A 14,778-nucleotide genomic window follows, 5' to 3' on the forward strand; every position below is an offset into this window, starting at 1 on the left:
TAGTGGTCTGTACGGGTGATTTTCAGTTTAGGACTTCTGACAGTTCCATGTTACATATTCACCAACTCAGTTTTGGACTCTATACTGTCCTGCTCAGGACTCCCTTACAGAGATGACAAGTGCCACATTGAAATTAACTTAGACGTGAGGTCAGCATTTAGGAGTGCAGAGCCCACACAAAAACAGAACCTTTGGATTTGTGAACGGCAGGGTATGTAGGACAGCCTAGGTCAGTTCCTACTCTGGTTGGAAATTTATGTAAGTATTAAAACATTTGGATTAGATAGAAAGAGTGTGTAGTTAGGAACATTTCAGAGATACTGTGTATTTTGCTAATAGCTTTGTGCTGTTTGTCTGAATTATTAATAATGGAAACAGTCACTATACTGGAGGTGTAATTTCCCTTGACTTGATTTAGAGAACAGAAATGAACCTTTAGGGATTCCAATCCACTAAATAAATTTACATTGTAACTGATTTGGTAAATATTTGCTTGATTTGGGAATATTATGAATACAAACATATATGTAAAATTATTTTGCACTTTTCAATTCTATTTCAAAGAAATTTAATACTTGACACATTTTCAAGAGTTATACTTTTTTAGCTATTACATTGGCTATAACTTGCTTTAATAATAACCATGGGGCTGATTTTCCTTCAAGTGGTATATTTTAGTGTAAACAAAATGTTCCCATGGATTTAAAAACTTTTTAAAAAGTAGAATCAAGTGTACGAATATGCTGTAGTTTTTTATAATATGTTCCTGAAAAGTAGTATAAAATTCAGTTTTTATAAATTGAATCATATTTATAGAATTTAAAATTTTCAAAACACTTGAAAGTTAGGCAAAATTTTAGCTCTTAAAATACAGGTGACGGGTATACAGATGTTTTCTATATTAATCTTTATACTTTTCCATAGGTTTGAAATAGTCGACAGTCCAAAATATATGGGCAATGATTTCAAAACATATCCTATTTTAAAGGTACCCAGAGACTTTGCTTATTTAAAGCAATCTCAAAGTCCACCTCTCTATAAAAGGAATCCCATTTTGGTTAATCTGTTTTGCAAATTCAGACTTTCCTAATGGACTTAAGCAAACACACACAACAACAAAACTTGGGGACACCTCTGTACCACATTGTAAATATAGTCACATCCACCACCTTAAGCGTGTAACATACAGGCTTAATCTGATTCTAGACCTCATCCCCACCTTACTATCCCTTATTTAGAAGAGAAGGCATTGACAGGAAGAATTTTTTTTTTTTTTTTTTTAACTAGCAATGGAATAAGCCATCCAGTGGTGTTGCCTTCCTGCTTTGAGAGAGCTGCCCTGAGACTGGGCGGATGACACAGGCCCTGCAGCCCCTTGGCTGTGGCTTCTCCTTCTGAGGAAGGCCATGTGCTTTACATAGCCTTTGCATGTGTGCTGCTGTACCTGTGGTTCACATGTACTCGTCAGCCAATCAGGAGAGCGGGGCTTAGAGGAAAACTAGTCAAACAGGTTTGTCTGTCTACTTAGAAGGGCGGGGGGAGGGGGGGAGGGCAGTGAAATTTGTGGATAAGGTCAAGGGTGAAACTATTTTAAGGAATATTAATGCTAATCACTGACTCTATTTTTTCCTGGTTTTGAAAATACTTCGGGGACATTTGTGAGAATATATCTTAATGGAGCTAAAGTGAGAGTAAGGGAAACTGGAAGGAGAAATAAATAAGAAACAGGGAATTAGAGCAAGATGGAGAGTGGGCAAGGAAAGACAGTAGTGGAGGGGAAGAAAAAAACAAGAGGAAAAGGACAGGTGTCTCAGTGGCGTATGTGGGTTTTGTGTGAACCTGGAGCATCATAGCAGGAAACCATAGTATTGATCTGAGCATATGAGTTTAATTAAAACCAATAGCTGTGATCCTCAATATCCCAAAGAAGGAACAGTCTACTGGCTCAGGGCTGAGGTTTACTAGGAATGTTGGTGGGAAAATGTAGTTACCATCTCAGACACTACCTTTATGTGGGAAATTCTCAGTTCCTTTGAACAACAGTAAAATATTACATTCGTACAGCTTTTTTGCACTTTGCAAATTGCTGACTCATACATTCTGTCACTTTATCCTCATTCTGCCCCTGAGCGTTGTCCGGTAGGTAGTCACATCTTACAAACCATGACCTGGGGGTGCAGAGCTCTGAAATCACCAGGACAGTCTGCAGGGGATTTGATGTTCGAACCCAGGCTCCTGGCTATTCGTTTTCCCATGGGAATCCTGGCTTTCAGGGCTGTCTATCGTCCGGCTGCCTTCTGATCACCCTTGTTTACTTCCTCCTATGCCCAGCACGGTTCCATTTACTGGGTTCATTTCTCTCTTTAGGCATTTGCTTTAGGATACCCCACACCTGAACTGTTGTACTTTTTTTCCGTCTGTGCTTTCAAATTCTCATCCTTCATGGTCTCTATACTCAGTCCCACCTCAGACTTTTGCTTCCCAGTTTCTTTTGCTTTTCCTTGACTTTCATGTCTACATTTGTCCATGATATTTGAACACTTAGTTACGTTAATTCTCCCTCTAAGAAGAGTATGTGCAGAGTGTGGACTTTCACTCTTAGTTTCCCCATAAGGCCTTGGACAAACATATTAATCAGAGGTAAGATATTTAAATGTAATTGAATGATACCTTCAGTGACTCATAAAGCAGGCAAGGAGGTAAATTCTCTAAAATGCTGTATGTAGATTGATGCTTTTTCCCTTTTGTTTTTTTTCAAAACCACATATTCAAACTTGAAATGTTCCCTTCCTTTGTTTTTAAATGAAATGTTCTGTATAGACTGCTGTATCATTTAGTTACAACAGAAGAAAAAAATTGGTCTGTAGAAAGGTTATATATAGTTCTTTGAACTCTTCATTATAAAATTTATAATGGTTTAGTAGATTTTTCTTTTAAAATTTACCTGGGGCTTCTAATGGATGGAAGTATATTCATAGCTAATTCTAGGAAAGGCTAATAAGAGGAAATAATGACAGAGAAAATTGTTATTTAGTTTTTAATTTGTATTTATATTTGAATATAAATATGTCTGATGTCAAGGAATAGTAGTTGGAAAAGAGAATGATTACACATATTAGGAAGCTCTGACTTCAGAAGCATTTAAATGCTCCCTTCTCCCCCCACCCCCCAGATAAGACCTTTTATATCGATTAACCAAAAGCACAGGCCGAGTTCTTTTCCCTCTTACCAAAGTTCTCTGGTTCAGAATGTCTCCTCTTCCATCTCTTCTGGGCAGGGCAGTAGGAGTAGGAATAGGAATAAGAATAGATTTTAAGAAATCTCTTCAAAGAAAGGAAATTAATGGGTTAGATAAGACTATTATTAATAAGAAGTGATGCCTGACTCTTATTTGCCAGTTTAAAATAATTCTTGAGAGCATTGAGAGGTGACTGTTATTTTAACTAGCATATGCTTTAGAGTATACTTTTTGTTCACATTTCTAAACAATGCTAAATATGCAGAAACAAGGTCCTCTGGCTGTCCTGCTCCCTCTTTTTGCTGTCTCACTCTTTCATTTGTCTGCCTCTCTGGAGATAATGTCCTTGCCTTTGGTGGGGAGTTCAGAAGAGAAATCCCAGTGACTGGCTTCCAAATTGTCAATAAGGATGTGGGTAGAGGTGTGTTTGGGGGGCTGGGGGAGGGTGGTAGAGTCTGCCCATCACTAGAGTAGGATCTGGTCATTTTATTCAAATCAGCCTGTATAGTAGTTGTCCAGCCTCTATATGAGCCCAACTGCTTTATGCTTTCTCATCATTATTTTTACCAGTAAAAGTAATTTAGCTTATCATTTTGATACTACATAAATGCAGTCCTACTCTTATTCCTACTCTGCTCACAAGGCATGGAAGGGGAGACACTTTGAACCAGACATGTTGAATTCCTGGAGGTTTGTCTAGTGAGCATCTGTAACATAAGAATTAATCCAGGGACTTCCCTGGTGGTGCAGCGATTAAGAACCCACCTGCCAATGCAGGGGACACGGGTTGGATCCCTGATCCGGGAAGATCCCACATGCCACGGAGCAACTAAGCCCGTGTGCCACAACTACTGAGCCTGCGCTCTAGAGCCCGCAAGCCACAACTACTGAGCCCACGTGCCACAACTACTGAAGCCTGCGGGCCTAGAGCACATGCTCCGCAACAAGAGAAGCCGCCACAATGAGAAGCCCGCGCACTGCAACAAAGAGTAGCCCCCGCTCACCACAACTAGAGAAAGCCCGTGTGCAGCAACAAAGACCCAACACAGCCAAAAAAATAAAAAATGAAAGAATTAATCCAACCATTCGTTTACAAGGGGCCTATTATATCATAGAACTCCTCTGCCTTAGAGCCAAAATATACGGTGATTTTTCAAATCTAGTGTAATATTGAAAGGTTTTTATGTATAAAAGTGTAAGAAGGTCATTAGTAAGGCTTTTCAAAGACTGCTGATTTGCTTTGTGGATCCCAGAATTCAAGAAAAAGCCTGTTATCTGACATGTGGCAGTGGCAACTTTGGAGAGTCTTTATGTGGTATAGATAAGAGACACTGGATTAGGACCCAGGAAACCTGAGTGCTAGTTTCGACTCTGCCAATGAGTAACTACGAACTAGCAGAGTGATGCTTGGCAACCACCCGCAGGAGACCTTGTCCCTTTCTCTACAAATGAGAGGGTTTGGACACAGTTATCTTTAGTTTTTAAATTGGGACTCTGATTTATTTCATAAAATATGAAAATACATATTTTAAAATATAGTTGGCATCATTTCATAACAAATATATTAAGTACCAATATTTAAGCATATTAATATTATGTTTGCAAGACTATTAACAATGGCAATGATATACAAAAAGACTTCTTTAGACTTGCTTTGTTGTGTTGACTATCAAGTCTAATCCTAGATGCTTAGAAGCCACAAAACTACATTTTTACTTGTTTGTAAGGGAGTATCAGAGAAATGCATTCTCTGCCTACGAAAATCTTCCTCTTCTGGAGACCAATGTAAGGTTGCTGTTTTATCTAATACTCCATAACAACCTTCTCTTTGTGATTTGACTAGCGTTTTATGAGACAGCAGTGGGGAAGTTTGCTATTTGTTCACTCTACAGAACTTGCAAGGAATTGAATAGGGATATATCCAGAATTATTTTAAGTTTGTTTTTTGGTTATATTTGGTCAGACATTTTTGGTCGCAAAACATGTTTAAGATATCACATGGGGATTTATTTTGTGACTCTTATAATGTTAATGTAGATAATGTTAAAAATTCACTTAAACTAGTGATATTAAAGAAAGGATATTATTAATAATAAGAGAAACAATCCCATGATCTTTTGTGATCCTAGTACATTTTTGAAGCCTGAAGATTCTCTAAGAAATGGTGTATTGAAAAGCTGTTTCCCGCACAGGTGATTTTGTCCCATTGTGGGAGAAGATAATTTGATCTGCATTTTCTCCACGTTCATTGTGGTATTCTGCTAATTAAATCCCAATGAAAGAGTTATAAAAAGTCCTAATGAAACATTTTAAAACATTAATCAAACATCAGTTTTTTTAAGAAAGCATATACCTATGAGAACCTAAAGCCTCATACAAACTCAGTTGTACGATTTATGAAACTTGTCTCATTTGTTTAAGGATGAGATCAGAACCAAAACAAAGAATTTCCTTATTGTTTGCTGAATGTTGATCACATGATGCAGAAGCCTGGAGATAACTGGTACCAGGCTGGTCTTGAGGAGGTGCAAAAAAAGAAATCCACACTGTATCTGTGGATATGGATATGGATATCTATAAAATTGCGGTTTTTAAAACTGCAGACTTTTTTCTCTATCAGTGATTCTCAAAATGGTCCCTGGAACAGCAGCATCAACATCACCTGGGAATTTGTTAGATGTGCAGATCCTTGGGCCCCTCCCAGATCTACAGAATCCGAAACTGAGGACAGGCCTAAAAGTCTGTTAAAACAAACTCTTCAGGTGATTCTGCTGCATGCTAAAGTTTGAGAACCACTGATCTATGATACTAAATATAATCAGTTCCAATTTTCTCATGTGATGAAAAAATTTCTTATCATTCTAGGGACAAAAGAAAAATCTAGTGTAGATTTCAAAATGTTTTCCTGGTTAACACTTTTCCTGGTTAGTGGTTTTTTTTTTTTCAATTAATTAATTATTTATTCATTTTTGGCTGTGTTGGGTCTTCGCCTCTATGCAAGGGCCCTCTCCAGTCGCGGCAAGCGGGGTCTACCCTCCACCGCGGTGCGCGGGCCTCTCACCATTGCGGCCCCCCCCTATTGCAGAGCACAGGCTCCAGACGCACAGGCTCAGTAGTTGCGGCTCACGGGGCCAGCTGCTCCGCGGCATGTGGGATCCTCCCAGACCAGGGCCCGAACCCATATCCCCTGCATTGGCAGGCAGACTCCCAACCACCGCGCCACCAGGGAAGCCCTCCTGGTTAGTTTTTATAACCTAAATTCATGATACTGTATTTTATTTACTAATTGGTTGTTTAGGGTTATTCAGGTATTCTTAGTTTTGCCAACACACACACACACACACAAGCTCCTCAATTTATTAAAAGACAACAACAAAAAGTGGGTTGGATTAGTTTACTTTTGTGTATTTTGCTATGACTTTGTGAAAGTGCAGCTCACTGGTTCTCAATATCATAATCCCTTGGGAGCATCAAAAAGAAAACAAAAAACTCTTAAGACCTAGGTAGGCCTCACCTCCAGAAATTCTGATTTAATTGATCTAGGTTGGGAGCGGCAGGTTTTCAGGCGTCTCTAGTTTTCACGGGCTCCCCAGATGATTATAATGAGCAGTCAGACTTGAGAGCCACTGGAGTGTAGCTGTGTGTTGGAAGATTGGCTCACCTACCAAATATCAGTTCCTTAAAAAAATTGCATATTAAGTCCATTAGGTCCTTTCATTATTTTAAGCAAATTGTCTTTTGTTTATGTGTGATTGAAAAATAATTTGTTTTCCAGTAGGTTATTGGTATTGTTGACTGGTTGACCTCATTATTGATCACATTTTATTACTCTTCATTCTGCCTCTCGACTTGCCTCTAAATCTTTGCTTACTCACAGTGCGGTGTGCACACCTACAGCATCTCGTGTCACCAGAGACCTCATCAGAAAGAAATCATTTGGGGCCCCATACCAGACATACTGAATCAGAATTGCATTTTACAAGTATCCCTATGAAATTTGTCTTCACAGTAAAGATTCTCTAGAACATAAAAGTTTAAAATCAGGGTGAATGTCATTTTTCTTCATTTTTTTCCTCAGCATCCATTGATCTGGTCTTAACTACTTTTGTGAACCAAATCATTTCAGTCTCATTAAACTTATTCTTAATCCCATTTTTCAGTAAGCTTTAGAATTGTAAGCGATGTTCCAGACCATCTAATTTAATATCTTCACCTGGCAGGTGAAGCAAATTAGGTGCAGAGAAATTAAATAACTTGGCCTAAATTACAAAGACTGTGGATTTGGGCATCCATAGATGCATGCCATATATATATTTATTTTTTTCTTTTAATTATAGGGACTTCATGATAGGGTCACTTAAAATGATTTTATTATCATAATATAAACAACTTGAAATGTGAGCTACCTGAAAAGACAATCTTAGGTTACCAAAATATGACACATATCCAAAACACCAAAATTTTAAATACACGTTCACATTTATTTAAATTATCTATCCAAAGGGGCATTGCTAATACTTTACTAATACACTAATATTTCAAATTATCTTATAATTTGTATAATTTCGTGATAATCGGAAAGTAGAATATGTGATATTAAACTGAATGAAAATTGAAAGGTACCGCATGTCCTTATAAATTACTAAAACTGTATTCACATGCTCCTGAGAGATTGCAGGCACTTTGTCACACGACATTTAAAAATATTTGGGGAGTGTTTATTTGTTTATTCTGGGTTCCTCAGGATCTGTGGTTGGGCATTGTCATTTTCTGAATCCCCAGGACAGTTGAGCTTTATCAGGTCTTTAAATTTCAGATCCACATGTCCACTGCATCACTTGTATTTCTCACATAAGGATTAAGTATGAGATCCTTGTCTCTCAATCTGGTGGTTGAATTGCATCAAAATCTCCAGCTGCTTCTTACAATTGCAGATTTGGGGATTTCTCCCCAGACTTCATAATAGCCTGTGTGTTGAAAAGACCCTGAAATCTGCATTTTTAGTTAGCACCATGGGTGTTTCTTTTGGATGTGAACATTTCAGGATAGTTTCATTAGGCGATTAAATTTGTGTTTAATATAGTTAAATTTAATCGCCATCATTGAGCATTAATTGGATGCATATAATTTACTAGGTACTGAGTGCAATGTCTATTGGTATCCATATGATCCTATTTTTCTTTTCTCTCTTATTTTCTTGTTTTTTATCTTACCTTCCCACCTGATGATTTCAGAGAAGGATCCCAAGTGGGCCTGGGCCAGCTATCACTGTTAAGCGAATAGCATCGAGTTTCTCATTACAGCTTCACCACCCGTACTATAGACGTCTGGGAAGAGGTAACTGCAAATACTGGCAGTGTAGACAAGTGGTAAGTGCAGCTAGCCTGGAGTGTTACAACAGCAACAGCAACAATAAATGACAACAAAAACATTCCTTACAACTTCTTCAAAAGGAGGCTTTTCCTGTACCCCTTGGCACTCATCAGAGGACCAAGTGCAGAAATGAATTTTTTGAACGGTATTGCTAATGGTTTATTTCCTTCAGTAGTTTGCATTTCTCTAGTTAAGCTGTGCACTTCCAAACAGATAAATGTCTTTAATTTTTCTGAATGAATCAAAACCATTAATTTGATAAAGTGGCAGATTTTGAAAAGCTGTTCTCTCTCTTTATTTACTGCCAACAGCCAACCGAATGTAGGGTTTTTACCCAGATTGCCCTCTTGATTAATTAAAGATGCCAGACTACTGCCAGATCACCCCTTTTTTTCCGGTGGGAATCATTAACCAACAGCAGGTGGCCTTAATTTCCTGAATTATCTCTCCCCATCACCCACCCCAAGTCAAGGTGTTCCCACTTCACAGTGTGATTTTAGGGGACTCCTTGCTTTCATAGTTTAATTGCAAATAGATGGTCATAATTAACTTCAGAACACGAGATATTGTTTACATATGAAAGATGAATGTTTAAACCTGGGCCATTTAACAACTCTATAGCAATAAAGCTGAGTTTTCCCCCAGTTTGACCACAGTTACAATATGTTTTTTCAGCTTTGTTTTCTTCCTCTCTTCGCGTGGTGGGATGAAAGTGGATTAAAAATGGATATGAAGCTCTGCAATACAGTAGATAATTTCTTATCTCAGTCTTACTCTCAATCATATTCTCCTCATCTGTAAATGGGAACAACTATTTTTGCCTTTATCTCAGTATAAAACGAGATAATACTCATAAAGCCTGTGATGCAGGGAAGGTACATAATACAGCTCTTTTTACAGGCTGCTGTTTATTGATAGTTTTATGTTAGGATATAGATTTCAACCTATGGGGTGACCAGCTCCTTCTGGTTTGCCCAGGACGTTCCCAGTTTTAGCGCTGAAACTCTACATCCTGGAAATGCCGTCAGTTCTAGGATGGTTGGTCACCCTAGTGCTGGAAACAGTGTCAAAATAACAATGACTCTAAGAAGGTAGTTGAGTTGTCTCGCAGATGATGGTTACAATGGGCAGAAGCAGGCAGAGCTGATATTCTGGTTCCACAGTGTCAGGTGTCTTTGTTGTTACACCTTTCCTGGTTTGTACTTCTGTCCCGTGGTCCAGGATGTTAATCATTACCACGTCCTCATTCCAGCCAGCAAGAAGGTGAAAAGTGAAATCTCTAAGTGTATAAATTAGAATCGCACATATCACTATGCTTCCATCCCATGCCCATTTACTAGAACTTACTCACTGTGGCTAAAACTAACCCCTAGAGAGGTTGGGAAATGTCGTCGTTAGTCTTTTTGGCTATGAGCCAAGCTAAAGTAGAGGATTCCATTACTCGAAAAGAGAAGGAAAATATATGCCACAGCTCTCTCTTATATGCCCATACATGGCATCCAACAAATTCCAGTTTCCTTTCATATTCTAATTGTTATTTAATAAGTGGTAATTTTCTTGGCCATTCACAACATTGCTGTGAATGTGTAGGAAGTTAACAAATAAGATGAAAAAAGACCCCTAGACTTAAGGAAAAGCTGTAATGAATCTGTGCTTTAACTTGATAACTTTCTCCAACTGCGGTATCCATTACCCCAGAAATTTTCTCCACGATTGAGATGTGTAACTAACTCCAATGCCTCAAGCCAACCAAAGCTTTTGATTTAGAATTTTATTCAGAAGTAAGGCAATAGATATAATTATAAGTTTGTTCATTTAAAAAAAAAGGACAAAAACAAGGCCATTAGTGCATGTGCCTGTGGTCCAACTACATATCCTGGTTCAGAATCACAGTCGCAGTCGTTCATTCAGTAAATCTTTATTGAGCACTGTGTCGTTAGGCAATGGGAATAAAACAGTTGTCAACTTTTACTACAGTTTCTACCGTTTCGGAGCTTAAATTGTGCCAGAGAAAAATAGATTTTTAAAATAAAATTTACATTTATTTAAAAGCACTAGTAATGATGCCCAATTAGTTTTTACTTTGCTGGATTTATTTTAATTTTACTACATGGCATTTTCCCAAGGCTTTACTTGTAGAAGGTGCTTTGAAGAGAGCTGAAATTACTCAACAATATTTCATATACTACCAAGGTCAACCTGTGGTGGCGGTTGTGACTGATATATTTTCTCTTATGGCAGTCCACATAATACTAAATGCCAAGGAAACTTAAAAGCACAAAGAAATTCAGCTGTTCAGCTTGCTAGACTACATAATCTGCTTTGAGGACTGTCACTCACTTCATTTTTCTAAATAGCCCAATTCACCACGTACAGACATGATCTTAAATTTCCCATTAGCTCTTGTTTTGTTTTTCCTTTAATGCGAAAACACTTTGATTAATTCTTGTTTAAAGTGAAAGACTGTGAATCGCTGAGCTGCTGGGATGGTAGGCTGTCAAAACCTAAGTTCTTTCCTTTGGTTTATGTGCTTGTCATTTTTTCTTCCTACATAGTTCATCCTCATGTGTGCTCAGTTCAGAGTTATTAACGATCCAACTTCAAATAGAAAAAACCAGAGAAATGATTCTTTCAAGTGGCGGCCAAAGGTGATGCCCCCACTTTTTTAAAAAAATAAGGAGATGGAAATAGTAAGGTTGCCAGAGGTCTAGTATGGTGTTAGGCTCTGGTGTTTGCGAAAATGGGAGCAATATGGATTCATGAAGTCTATTTGTCATCTTTAAAAATCTCAGTGGTGTGCTGCGGTGTTCCTGTGTTAAATGTTAGCGTATGTGAACCATTGTTGCTTAGGAGCAGGAACAATATATAGCTAATCTGATTTTTTTCTGGTGCTCTTAAGGGTTTACAACCATTTTGGGGGGCCTTGGAGGGATCACTTTTGCAAATGAGTGTTTTGCACATGCAACATTTAGGTACACCCCGATATCCGTGTTGTTTTGCCCCAGTTAATTCACTCTTAAATGTTGAATGGCTTCCATATAGTGAGGGGTGGGCACACTTATTAAACTTGGCATTGTTTCTTGTCTTGAATGCAGGCCTAGGAATAATTTTTTTTAATTTTTTATATTTTTTTAAGTTTTTTGGCTGTGTTGGGTCTTCGTTTCTGTGCGAGGGCTTTCTCTAGTTGCGGCAAGCGGGGGCCACTCTTCATCGCGGTGCGCGGGCCTTTCACTATCGCGGCCCCTCCCGTTGTGGAGCACAGGCTCCAGACGCGCAGGCTCAGTAGTTGTGGCTCACGGGCCCAGTTGCTCCGTGGCACGTGGGAACTTCCCAGACCAGGGCTCGAACCCGTGTCCCCTGCATTAGCAGGCAGATTCTCAACCACTGCGCCACAAGGGAAACCCAGGCCTAGGAATAATTTTTATGTAAAGAAGAAAGGGCAGACTGATGTGCAAAATGAAATTTGTTTAGAGTCTTTGCATTGTGGATTTTCTTCAGTATTCTGGCAGTGAGGTACCGTCAAGTAGCCGTAGCATCTCAGAAGCCAAGAGAGAATTTGGAGCAGGTAGGGGATCAGTAGTATTTAGGATGGGAGAGAAGTCCAATCAGATAAGTGCCGGGAAAAAAAGGGCATTTGTGTGAAAGTTAGGAGATATTTAGTGCCCTTGGCAATGAGTGTGCAGGCAGAGTTGTGGGGCAGCCAATGGCAAGCTGTAATCATTTGGAGAGTAAGTAGGGCCCAGCAAACAGAGACTGATGTTTTACGACACTCGACTCCAAAGGGAGAGTGAGTGTAAGGCATGATCAAGGGGCATGTAAGTTGAAGGAATGTGTCATAAATATTATATATTTTTGGTAGAAAACTTCAGAAATCTGGAAATATATAAATAGGAAAATAAAACAATATCACTCAATCTGACAATCCAAATTTACTCTTGATAACAGTTTGATATTTACTTTGTTGTCATTATGATCATTTTATGTATGCATATATCGAGTATATGCATGTAAAATTTTGTTTTCTTGCTTTCTTATTATGTTATAGGCATTTTCTCAGAACTGTTTTACAAATCATGGTTTTTGATGGTTCTGTGGTTTTCCATTGTAAGATATACCGTACTTTGATCAATCCTTTACTGCTGGATTCTTAGTAGTTTCTGCCTGTTTGCTGTCGGAAGTGAATGCAGGGAATGTCTTCGTACATACTTGTTGGTAATTCTGATTCGGAATAGTTTCATAAATGTAAAATAATGTGCCAGTTGTTCTTCAGAACACTCGTGCCGATTTACATTTTCACCAACTGCGTAAGACTGTGCTATGCCTTTTCAAGGACTGAGCCTTATCATTAAAAATGACATCCATGCCAATTTCATGAAAGAAAAAATCTCGTTTGTTCATTTGTTCAATCATTCAGCAAGTTTTAAGCTCCTTGGACTAACTGGGAGGTTGAGTTCAGACTGCGTGTGGAGGGGTGGCGTGCCCAGTGCCACCTGTAGGGCGCACGGGCGAGGAGCTGTCTGCCACCTCCCATACGCCAACATTAGGAGGGTTTTAGCCCGAGTTATCAGTTCTCACTGCTCTTTAGGCAGGTTATCCACTTTTTCTATAGAACTGGTCTTCATTTTTACTTTTGGGGGCAAATGCAGCATTCCCTGCTTTGCCTCTGCGGGAGTGAAGGGGAGATGTGATGGGTGGGGAACTGGTTCAGTTCCTCTTTAGAGAGCGCCTCCCCTTCATTTCTTGCTCTTCCAGTGTCCTCTCAAGCTCTCAGCCATTCTGGAAGCAGTTTTCATCCCTGCTGCAGGCTTTCCCTCTGTGTGCCTGGGCCATGACTTCCTGCATTCTTTTCTCTCAATAAGCTATTTGTCAAATTTTTGACACAAACAGTGTCACAACTCCATTCCACTGATGACTGTAGTTTTGCCCATACCTCACCTCCTCATGTCAATTCTCAGAGATATTAGGTATTTATTCCCTTTTATATTCTTTACTATAATTCCAAAGGAGCTTTGGGAGGAAAGGAGTAGAAACACTTGGGTTCAGTCAGCCCTCTCGGACTGGAAACCTCTGCACCAGATGTTTTAAACATTCTAAAAATATTTAATGATTATGTAATAGAATCGAATAATAGTGATTTTTTTCCTTTGCTTTATGCTCAGAATTATCTTTCTCTTTCCAGAGATCATTTAAAGCTCAACACTCTTAACGGCTTTATTAGAAAAAAAAATTTTGACATTATTCTGTCTGATTTACTTTGGGGAAACTCTAAGGTAAAAAATTTAGTGATTTTGTTTTGCAAATATGAAACCAGTTTTTAACACTTCATATTGAGTGAGTTGTTCTTTCTTCGTTTACTTGTGGTACTTCCTTCATCTCATATTATGTTCATATTCAAGAAATTCTTACAGGCTACCTACTCTGATCCATTGATTTGAGTTAGGATTCTTGGGCTAGTTCCGTAGTGTTTTTTATTTTATTTTATTTTTTTATTGAAGTATAGTTGATTTACAATGTGTTAATTTCTGCTGTACAGCAAAGTGATTTAGTTCTCTCTCTCTCTCTTTCTATATATATATATGCACATCCTTTTTCATATTCTTTTCCATTATGGTTTATCTCAGAATATTGAATATAGTTCTCTGTGCTATACAGTAGGACCTTGTTGTTTATGCATTCCATATATAATAGCTTACATCTGCTAACTCCAACCTCCCACTCCATCCCTCTCCCACTCCCCCTCCTCCTTGGCAACTGCAAGTCTGTTCTCTATGTCTGTGAATTTGTTTCTGTTTTGTAAATAGGTTCATTTGTGTCATATTTTAGATTCCACGTATAATTGATATCATATGGTATTTGTCTTTCTCTTTTTGATTTACTTCACTTAGTGTGATGATCTCTAGTTGCATCCATGTTTCTGCAAATGGCATTATTTCATTCTTTTTTACGGCTGACTAGTATTCCATTGTATATATGCACCACACATATACATAGAGTGTTTTAATTACAAAATGTATTTTAATATTTACCTTTCTGTCCCAAGTTATTACTGTTTCTTTTTCAAAAGTGTATTCTCTTCTTGCCTGTTCTAACCAAGAAACATGGCTATAGTTTGGTCAAATTCCAAACAAAACAAAGCCATCCAGTGGAATTTTGAGAGGAATTTATTC

At 38.4% G+C, this 14,778-nt stretch overlaps 1 protein-coding gene across 5 annotated transcripts in view; it reads left to right on the forward strand.

Annotated features, from left to right (window-relative positions):
* The window catches only part of UGT8 (UDP glycosyltransferase 8), a 513,963-nt gene that overhangs the window by 434,431 nt on the left and 64,754 nt on the right, over positions 1-14,778 (forward strand). Inside the window, exon 2 of one of the 5 annotated variants that reach the window (XM_057547077.1) lies at positions 8,473-8,607. The exons of the other annotated variants lie outside the window; for them this stretch is intronic. The gene's annotated coding sequence lies outside the window, so the exon portion shown is untranslated. The remainder of the gene's footprint in view (positions 1-8,472; positions 8,608-14,778) is intronic. 5 annotated transcript variants of the gene reach the window in all.

Source organism: Balaenoptera acutorostrata, chromosome 5 (assembly GCF_949987535.1).
Source record: "Balaenoptera acutorostrata chromosome 5, mBalAcu1.1, whole genome shotgun sequence".
NCBI classification, from domain to species: Eukaryota; Metazoa; Chordata; class Mammalia; order Artiodactyla; family Balaenopteridae; genus Balaenoptera; species Balaenoptera acutorostrata.